Genomic DNA, 10,377 nt, shown 5'->3' with positions numbered 1-10,377 from the left:
CAATGAATTCTGGCTATTGCCTGATCTTTTGCATTTCCCTCATAAAACTTTTGTTCTAAAAGAGCAAATCTGAGAAATTTTGTTCTCTTTCTTTGGGTTAATTTTCCTTTCTTTTTTTCTTATTCTTTTATCACATCTTCTCCTATAAGTGTTTTCTTTATTCTTAGGCTTACTAGATGCCACTAGTCTATGTCTCTATACCATCCTATACCTAGTATTTTAATATATTTTATTATGTTGCATAATACTTCTGTAGTTGTCCATCCCTCCCACTAAAATGGAATTTTCTTGATAACAGAGTTCTTTTTAACTCTTCATTCTTATTACATATCACAGGCCCTAGCATATGTGAAAAACTCAATAAGTATTTGTTGAATACATGTATTCAGAAATAAATATAGTGGGACACCAGTAAATTCTGTGTCCCAGAATTTAAATTTTGGTTCTAAAAGGCACCTAGCTCATTAGGTCGTTAAAACTCAGTCGTTAAAGTATGTGACTCTTAATCTTGGAGTTGTATGTTTGAGGCCCATGTTGGGTGTACAGATTCCTTAAAAAGAGAATCTTTTAAAAAATAAATTTTGGTTCTATATAATGTATTTTGTTATTATGATATAAATAAGTTTCAAAAATATTATCCAGGCCAACTTCCTAAATAGAATTATACTACACTTAAGCAATTATAGAGTGCCAATTATATTCCCAAGGTTTATATTAAAATATTTTATAAAAATATTATGTAAATTCGTAAAGATATTACAGCAGATATAACTATCTAATTGCATGTTTTAAATAAATTGAGAAAAATAAATCTTTGTCTAGTTAAAGAAGGTAACTGAGAGATGTACATGGAAAAGCAGACATTTATAAAGCAATATCTAAGCAGAACTGTTGTATATATTAAGAAATCAATCATTATTTACTATAAAAAAAAATAAAAAAAAATTGGTAGCTCCCAGGACAGAAGCAAGAAGGAAAGAATCAGGCGTATGAATAATAACCATGGATATTAAATGCTGAAATGCATGATGTCTTACACATTGCCATTGGAAGATTCCATTCAAATTATTTCTGTGTCTGCCCTCATGATTAACCTTTCAGAAAAGGGAATCTGACTAGTGTACTTCTGAAATTAGGGGAAATGTGGTTCTTTGACTAGTAAACCAGAATCATGTAGCTTTTTGTGTAATTGGGGGTGAGGAGAGATAATTTTCCCAAAGGTCACAGATTAAATCAAAAACAAAAACAATGTCAGAACCTACCATAGTCATTTACATTCTCAGACTTTATGTACATCTCAAGTTTTTCTTTCTATAAAATCTTGTAACACAAGAAGTAAGTGGTTGGTCTGAGCAGACAATAGAGTTAACTATTGATTGATATTTTAGAGGTATACTATGAATTAAAAACTGCCATTCATTTTTTCAATTGAAATTAGCTAATATCCAGGAAAATTAACTCGCTCTGTTGGTCTACCAGAAGGATCAGAAAAACAGAAACTCATTATTATATCTCTTAACAGACAGAATTTGTTATGATAGAAGATTGAGTGAACAGATGTTTGGAGGATTAAAAAAATTTTTTTTAAATACTAAAATAACAAAGTAGCAATAACTACAGGAAGGAGGTGTTACCCACCCAGACGGAGAAACAAAGGTGATGCTAGAATCTAGACTCAGAGGAGGAGGTCCTCTTATATCCAGATCAGTGTCTATTCCTCTGGGAAGCAGGTTCTACCTGGCAAAGAGAGTAGACTGCAATTGGTTTTGGAGCACCCAGGGAAGCAGGGGATTGGAAGGAAGAGCTGCAGGGGCAAAGGGACATTATTGTGCTAGGAGAGCCAACAAGCAAAAGGACAAGAGAAAGTTCTTTCTCCTCTTTTCCTACCATATCTTCTTCCTTGTATATCTCTCTTAATAAAGGAGGATTGAAGTTCCAGCTACAAAAAAAGAGTGTAGAAGAGGGAGAGACAAAAGAGTGTTGAAGCTGAGAGACAATAGCTTCATAACCACTACAATATTACATTTTACCAAACTGTTATGTTTTTGCATTAGCCCTTATTTTATTGGCATTTTAACTTGGTGTCATTAATTGCAAGTTACTTACTGTAATACTGATAGTATGTAGAATGAGAGTAAAGTTTATGTGAATTTAATTTTTGTTCGGTTAAAGTTACCCAATTTTTGACTAGCTAATTCTAGAATTCTAACTTTTTACTAGGTAATAGTTTTATAATACATCGATGATTCTTTGGCCTAGTAAATAAACCCAACATTATAATTTGTTGCCATTTTTGTCTTCCTTTAAGGCAGAGGATATCTATAAGCCTGCCATGCCAGATATAGCCCATTAGTCACAGGAAAAAACAGACAGCGGTGTATGGAATGGATCAGCCCAAATTCATCATGACCACTAAAAAACAACACAAAACAAATATCCTATTAGTGATGTGCCAAGAGCTTGATCATTTCGAGTGAAGGATGGCATGTTAATGAATATATATAAAGGCAGTTCTCAAATTCACATATTTCAAATTAACAGCAATCAGTCAATTACACGCATGATATCGACTTGTTTCACATATTGCCCTTGAGTAGGCTGGAAACATACAAATGAAACTAAGTCAGATACGTGATGGATTTGGAGGAGATTCCTAATTAAAATCATAGCAAATACTTTATCTTTCTGATACACAGAATCATGCAGCTTTAATCAAAATAACCAACTCTAAAACAGGCACAAATAGTGGCTAAGCAGATGTTGAGAGGAAGCAAACAAAAACATCAACAACAAAAACCCTAAACTGAATAAAATGGGAAGGCATTGAACAGGAAATCTTGGCCTTTGACCCATTATTATATAATGGGTTTTCTAAAGTCAGGTAATACATTTTCTGAAATCCATTATAAAAAAAGGGTTCCAAAAATAAATGGAACACGTATTCTAACATTGCTAGAATAAATACAGTATGGGGACTCACATAACTCAGCTTCAAAAAGAAAAAAAAAAGGCAACCCAATTAAAAAATGGCAAAGGTCCTAAACAGGTAATTTTCCAAAAACATACCAACTTCCAACAGGTACTTGAAAAGGTGCTCCACATCACTAATCATTAGGGAAATGCAAATCAAAAACCACAATGAGATATCAATTCACAGCTGTTAAGAAATCTATTATTATAAAAATAAGAGATGAATGCTGGTAAGGATGTTGAGAAAAGCAAACCCCCATATACTGTTTGTGGGAATGTAAACTGATATAACCATTGTGAAAAACAGTGTGGAGGCTCCTCAAGAAATTACAAATAGAACTACCATATGACCAAGAAATCCCACTTCTGGGTATATATCCAAGGGAAACAAAATCATTATCTCAAAGAGATAGTTTTACTCCCATGTTAATTGCAGCATTATTCACAATAACCAAGCTGTAGAAATAATCTAAGCGTCCATTGACAGATTAATAAAGAATATGTGATTATATATATATATGATTATACATATATATTCATCTTTAATACATATTTAAGCTGAATATTATTTCATTTGTGTGTGAATTTTTAATATAAATGCAGAACATAAAGCATTAATGCAAGTCAAAATGTTCAGTGAACATGTTTCAGCAGTTCAACTCTATAACAATTATAAATAAATCTGCTAAGTTTTTCTGGACAATGCCAGCATTTGGCTTTTTTCAAAACAAGTAAATTTCTTACTGATGACAATAGTGTTTGTGGCATTTTTATCATACAGTAGATTCTATCCATTCACTATACATTTCTAATGTTGTCCTACTTGCAAATATAGGTTTTTAATGTCTGTCTTCTGTGCTGTTCCTGTCAATTTATTATTAATACACATTAAACTATAAAAGAGAGAGAGAAGGAGAAAAAAAAAATCCTGCCATCCATGACAACATGGATGAATTTGGAGAGTGTGATAGTAAGTGAAATTTACATGTAGAATCTAAATACACATATTTTGGAAGGGTATACTTTTTTCATACAACATAATAAGTTCAGGTTCCCCCAAACCCTCTCCTTCTTTAGGGGCTCTGGGATGGAAACTATGTAGAGGTTAGGAGACTTTCAGTGTGTTCAGGGGATGAGTTGGGGCAAGGACTCCCCAGCAGCTGGGGGCCTCTCTCTTCCTCCTGTTCTCACAGGGGCTGGTAATTCAGGGGCTCTTACTCCTTGGAGGCCATGTGGACAATAAGCTCCACCACCTGGTTGCTATAGCCAATTTCATTTTCATACCAGGGAATAAGCTTTAAAAATTGATCACTGAGGGCAATGCTAGCCTCAGCATTGAAGATGGAGGAATGGTACTACTGTTAAAGTCACAGGAGACGACCTGGTCCTCCGTGAAGCCGAGGATGCCCTTGAGTGGGCCCTCTGATGCCTGCTTCTCCACCTTGCTGACGTCATCATATTTGGCAGCCTTCTCTAGGCGGCAGAGCAAATTCACAACTGACATTTTGTGGGTTGGATTAAAGAAGGCCATGCCAGTGAGCTTCCCATTTAGCTCAGGGATGACTTCGCCTATCGCCTAGGCAGTGCCAGCAGAAGCAGGGATGATATTCTGAGCAGCTCCTCAGGCCCTATGCCATAGCTTCCCAGAGGGCCTGTCCACGGTCTTCTGGACGGCAATGGTAGCATGGACTGTGGTCATGAGTTCTTCCATGATGCCAAAGTTGTCATGGATGACTTTGACTAGAGTGGCCAAGCATTTGGTGGTGCAGGAGGCATTGCTGACAATCTTGAAGGAGTTGTATTTCTCATGGTTCACACTCATCACAAACATGGAGACATCAACAGAAGGGGCAGGGATGATGACCCTCTTGGCGTCACCCTTCATGTGAGCCCCAGCCTTCTCCATGTTGGTGAAGACTCCAGTGGATTCCACAACATAGCACAAGCATTACCCTATTCAATATTGGAGAGATCCCACTCTTGGAAAATGGAAATGGGCTTTCCATTGATGACAAGTTTCTGATTCTCAGCCTTGACTGTGTCATTGAATATGCCGGGGAGGCGGGGTGGGGGGGCTTACTGAAGCATGTAGACCAGGTCACTGAGGTCAACAAAGCATTCACTGATGGCGACAATATCCACTTTGCCAGAATTAAAAGCAGCTCTGGCGACCAGGCACCCAATACAGCCAAATCTGTTTACTGTGTCCTTCACCATTGTGTCTTGGGGACACGGCTGGCACTGCACCAGAATATGCGGCTGTCTGTCCAATGGAGGAAGAGCAGAGAGTCTGAATACAGATATTCTTAATGTGATCATTTCAATAGAAAAGACCAGTTTCAAAGTATGTTTTATTTGGTGACAAACTATAGTATTTTAAATACAGTCATGGGCTAATTGTAAAAATCCTTTTAAGTTATTTAAAGTTTTTGATAAAAGATAAAAACAGTACTCTAGAGATCATTATGTTTACTGCATATCTGCTTGGGGAATGAGGTCAGGCATAATTAATTAAATTAATTATGCCTTTAACTGTTATTATAAAGCAAATTTTAGCTGTTGTAGTTTCTCAGGGATGCATTTTGCAAATTTTGTTTTGTAACTCTATTCAGCAAAGTAGATATTTAAATTTGGCCACCATTATGCAAAATATTTGAGATGTTTTGATTAGGAAAAACAAAATGGGGAATATTCAAAAGATAAAATATCCAACTGAATAAGCAAGTTGTGTTTCCTCAAGTGGTATATAATTTTTTATTGGGGACTTTTTTTCCAGCTGGGTTTATATAATGTCTGTCAGTGGAGAGAGTGAGATTCCTTGAGTCTTAGATTGTTTGCTTCTAATAGGACCACAGTGATATCTTTTTAATCGTAGTATTTAACCATAATTAGTATTTTAATATTAAATAAACATGAATTATAATTTTTTATTGGGTTCCTACATCTTGTGAGGAGTGTGAATTTGGACTTGACCTCAGCTCATGATATAGTTATGCGAATTTTAATCCTTATCACAATCCTCCACTGTTAGTATCAGCTAGACAGGAAGCTTCCTGGTAGCTTCTGTAGGCTGAAAGATGGAGATTTTCTCATCATCTTTTCATTTATTGGGTAGCTTTTCAATAAGCTATATTTTGTATAGAAGCTCAAGTACAGTATGCTACCTCTTGGATACAAAGCTCTGCGTTTGTCCCTATATACATTAAAGACCTGGTCCCAACCGCTAGATTTGCATTTAACACCCTTCGCTCATAGTTCCTCATAGATGGTAATTGTTCTACCTTGATGTTCCCTCTGTTTTGTTACTTAGCAATTTAATTTTTTTGTTTTTTAAACCTTTGTTAAGTATTAATATGTGAAATCTATACTTGGCATTATGAGTGGTAGGAATTGGAAATGTGTATTCTTATCAGTTTGGTCCACTGTACTGAGGAAAGACACTGTATTTTGAAGGCACATATAAAGCGGAGGTTGCTGCTGCTGATGAAGTGAAAACTCCTCCAAACATGAGAGAGCTGTATTTATTCCAAAGAGAAATCAATACTTTGTTTGCTAATATTTGCATGTGCTACGAGACATTTTTCTACTCTAAAAGAAGGAAAAACAAAACTAACCTAAACAAACCTGTATCAACTTGCTACCAAAAACTATAGAACTCCCCTGCCCCCAGCTTTTTATTTAAAAAACATTAAATTCAGTGCACAAAGTATTTTGAATGTCAGAAAAAAATCTATCAAGAGTTGTACTACAGTTTGGGATATGCAAATTTTTAACATATGTATATTGTTCTGATGAAGTTTAAGGCCATACCAATGAAACAGATCCAACCACACTAGCTACACTCTACTACTAGCCATAATATCAAGGAAACTGAGGTATAAGCTGAAACTATCAGTCTGACTGGGTAGTGGTCAAACCTTGTTTGGGAAGAAGCAATACCTGTCAACCTGCCTATGTAATGAATTTGTAAGCCTTTTAATGACCCTGTGCTTTTTATGTCTACTTAGCTCTCTCTTTTACAGTGATCACAGGAAATGAGGAAAATGGAAGTGAAGTTTATCTAGTGTAATTCCTTAGAAATTAATGTGTTTGGAAAGTTGACTGGTTGGGAATCCTGACACATAAAGAGAGTAGTTAACAATTTGCTGAGTGTTCACTATATGACAGGCAGTTCCCTAAAAATCATAGTGTTGAATTATCAGTGCATTTTAAATAAGCAATCTATTTCCTATGTCATGCTATCAAGTACATATAATTGTGTTTCCACTATTCATAAATATAGATATATCTTTCCATTCATTTTATCATAAATATGATTGTCAGATTATTTAACCAAAGAAAGTGTAATTTAGTTTTAATAGATAAAGAACCCTAAAAATACCATGAGGATACATATTAATTTTGTTATTATTGTTGTTGTTTTTAAGTTTTTATTTTAATTCCAGTTAGTAACACACAGTATTATATTAGTTTCTGGTGTACAATATAGTGATTCAACAATAATACATACATGTTAACTTTCTCTTAACATGTGGGAATGCTAAAAGCAATTGCAAATTTCAAATATGAAATGGAAAGACTATCTACTTAATATTGATAGAAATAAAAATACGAAAATTTGTAATCCAAATAAAAGTTCAACCTTATTTGAACCCAACCTTTTAAATATAAAGCAGGCCATGTATATATTAAGTTGCACAGAGTTTGGCTAATAGCCATGAAATTGTCTAGTGCTACCCTAACATAATTGGCAGGTATTTAGAACTCTGATACAATGAATAAAACATTCTGCTTGGGTTCAAAGAAAGTACATGCTTATTTAACTTACTGCCATACAAGCCTTTTGTTTTATCTTGCTTTTAAACTAAATATTTTCATTAAATGAGCAGTTACCAGTGAAGGAAAAGGAAAAATTAATGGTCCTTGGTTGTCATCTTCTTTTTATATCCCTTTAGTTGTAAGTCAATGGAGCAAGCTGTGTGGATTTCTTAATTAGTTCAAAGGGGATGTAATATTTGTAATATTGATAAGCTTTCCCACAAAGGGATATATTATAATTTCCTAGCAAATAAAATATTGTGAATACTAAATTTTCCCTTCATTTGTTGAAAAAAATCACAATAATAATCTAAAAGCAAATTCATCTGGGACTCAGAAAATCCTGGATTCCAGAGCTGATATTTAACTTCACTGACCAATGAGGTTTTCTTTTATGTAAAACATGATGAGTTCAAACCATCTCATCTTTGAAATATGATCTTTAAATATTGATGTTTATTGCTTTTACAAATGCACCATAATACTGTTTGGGGAGTAGAGACAATGGATTCATTCTGACCTTGATGTTTTTATTGTTTTTTCTTTTTACTCCCCTTTTAGCTAGGGATGATCACTTAAGGCAGTCTATTGGAAGATAGGGTTCCTGGTGGCTCAGTCAGTTAAGTGTCTGACTTCAGCTCAAGTCATGATCTCCTGGTTGGTGAGTTTGAACCTCGCATCTGGCTCTCTGCTGTCAGCGCGGAGCCTGCTTTGGATCCTCTGTCCCCCTCTCGCTCTGCCCCACCCCGACTCTCTCTCAAAAATAAATAAAACATTATTTTAAAAAGCAGTCTATTGGAGGAAAAAAATCAGTGAAACATGAAAATTATGCAACAAACAAGGGTAATAAGTAGTCTACTGTTGACTGAATATCCTACTATAAACAACTGGGTTTTTATTCAGAAATCATTTAATGTAATTTGTATTCTCCTTTAGAAAGGCTCTATCCTTTAGCTCTAATATCTCCAGGAAAAAAAAAAGCAAAATTAATAAAAGCTTTTGATCTGTTTGTCAGTAGATGCAAAGGAATTAATTAAATGATGTGTGTAACAAATACATAACTCCAATCAACTCTCAGTAGAAACTACTACTTGGGTCAATGGGTTATATAAACATGTGAAAGTCCTTCCATTTTTGACACCATCAATATTTAACCATCTTTTCACACCATGCAGTCCTTCATCTCTCCATGATTAGAATGAGAGAACCATGACTTATTAGCACAGAGAGACTTGAGAAATCATCTAGTCCAACTTTCTAATTTTATGGCAGAATAGAAAGCCTTGGGTTGTAAGTTCTGTGCCTTGGCTTTACAAATAGAAAGACTCGATATCAATTCTGTGTCATGGCTTTACTTATCGCCAGCTTAGCAACTTTGGGTCATCTACTCTTTCCAAATATATTTCCTCTTCTGTAGAATGGGACGAGTAACTCTTATCCTGCCTTATTGGGGATTTTCCCCAAAGTAGATAAGAAATATAAAGCCACTCGTATCAGCCCACTTTTAAGCTTTTCTTCCACAAAATCCTACAGTCCTAGTTCTCAACCATCATGTGGTCACAGAGGGCCAGAGTTCTGGAAGAAGTTGAAGGGGTGAGGTGACAGAAAGTGAAAATGTGTAAACATGCGGACTAGTTTTCCTTCATACCAGCTTGATGTGAACCAACGCTGCTGGTAGGATTTTTTATACTTGTGACTGACAACCAATGACTGTGTCAGCTGGAAAGAAGCTGGAACTTCTTAAAACGTTGATTTTCATATCTTCAGGCCCTTTCAGATGTGTTACAGGCCAATTTCAAGCACAATTCCTTATTTAGTTCTTACACTACAATGATACAATTCCAAAGATTTTCATTTTGTGAAAGATTAAGGCTACTTCCTAGTAAACAGTGAGCATAAATTTTAGTACTCAAAAACTAAAATTAGTGCATTGTTAGAATTTCTGAAGTTTCCAATTCTGTAGAAATTCTACTTGCCAAATAGCATTATGCAATATTGTGAGCTATGCTTTGAAATCCCAAGTTTTCAAGAAAAAAACTTATGTCATTAGTGTAGTCTTGAATAAGATAGGATTTTCAGCGGCTGCTCATTTCATTCTGTATCTCTGTGTATAAGCAGCCTGAATTCACCATTAATTTTTAAAATATTTTGTCAAAAAAGTAAATATACTTATGGTAATAGTAAAAACATAGAGATTACAGTTAAAATCAAATTACACCATTTTTGTGTATGAATCATACACATGAACATCACTATAAAATGTGCAGGGGTGCCTGAGTGGCTCAGTTGGTTGAGCATCTGACTCTCAATTATGGCTCAGGTAATCATCCCAAGGTTGTGGGATTGAGCCCCACATTAGGATCTGCACCGAGCATGGAGCCTGCTTAAGATCCTCTCCCCCTGCCTCTCTCCCCTACTCACATGCACGTGCTCTCTGTGCCTCTAAAATTAAAAAAAAATTCTAAGTGAAAAATTAGCATAATATATAACTGCATACTGGAATCATGCACTGTTACTAAAGGGTATTCCCTCCCACATTAGGAAATGTAATGATATGATTAATCATGTTTGATGTCCAAACTTCCCCAA

General features: G+C 35.2%; 1 pseudogene; it reads right to left on the bottom strand.

Annotated features, from left to right (window-relative positions):
* Positions 1-3,656: 3,656 nt before the first annotated feature.
* Positions 3,657-6,070, bottom strand: LOC101099804 (annotated as a pseudogene).
* Positions 6,071-10,377: the final 4,307 nt, after the last annotated feature.

Source organism: Felis catus, chromosome B2 (assembly GCF_018350175.1).
Source record: "Felis catus isolate Fca126 chromosome B2, F.catus_Fca126_mat1.0, whole genome shotgun sequence".
Lineage (NCBI taxonomy): Eukaryota > Metazoa > Chordata > Mammalia > Carnivora > Felidae > Felis > Felis catus.
The sequence above is the reverse complement of the archived record's forward strand: the minus strand, read 5'-3'. Positions and strand labels throughout refer to the sequence as shown.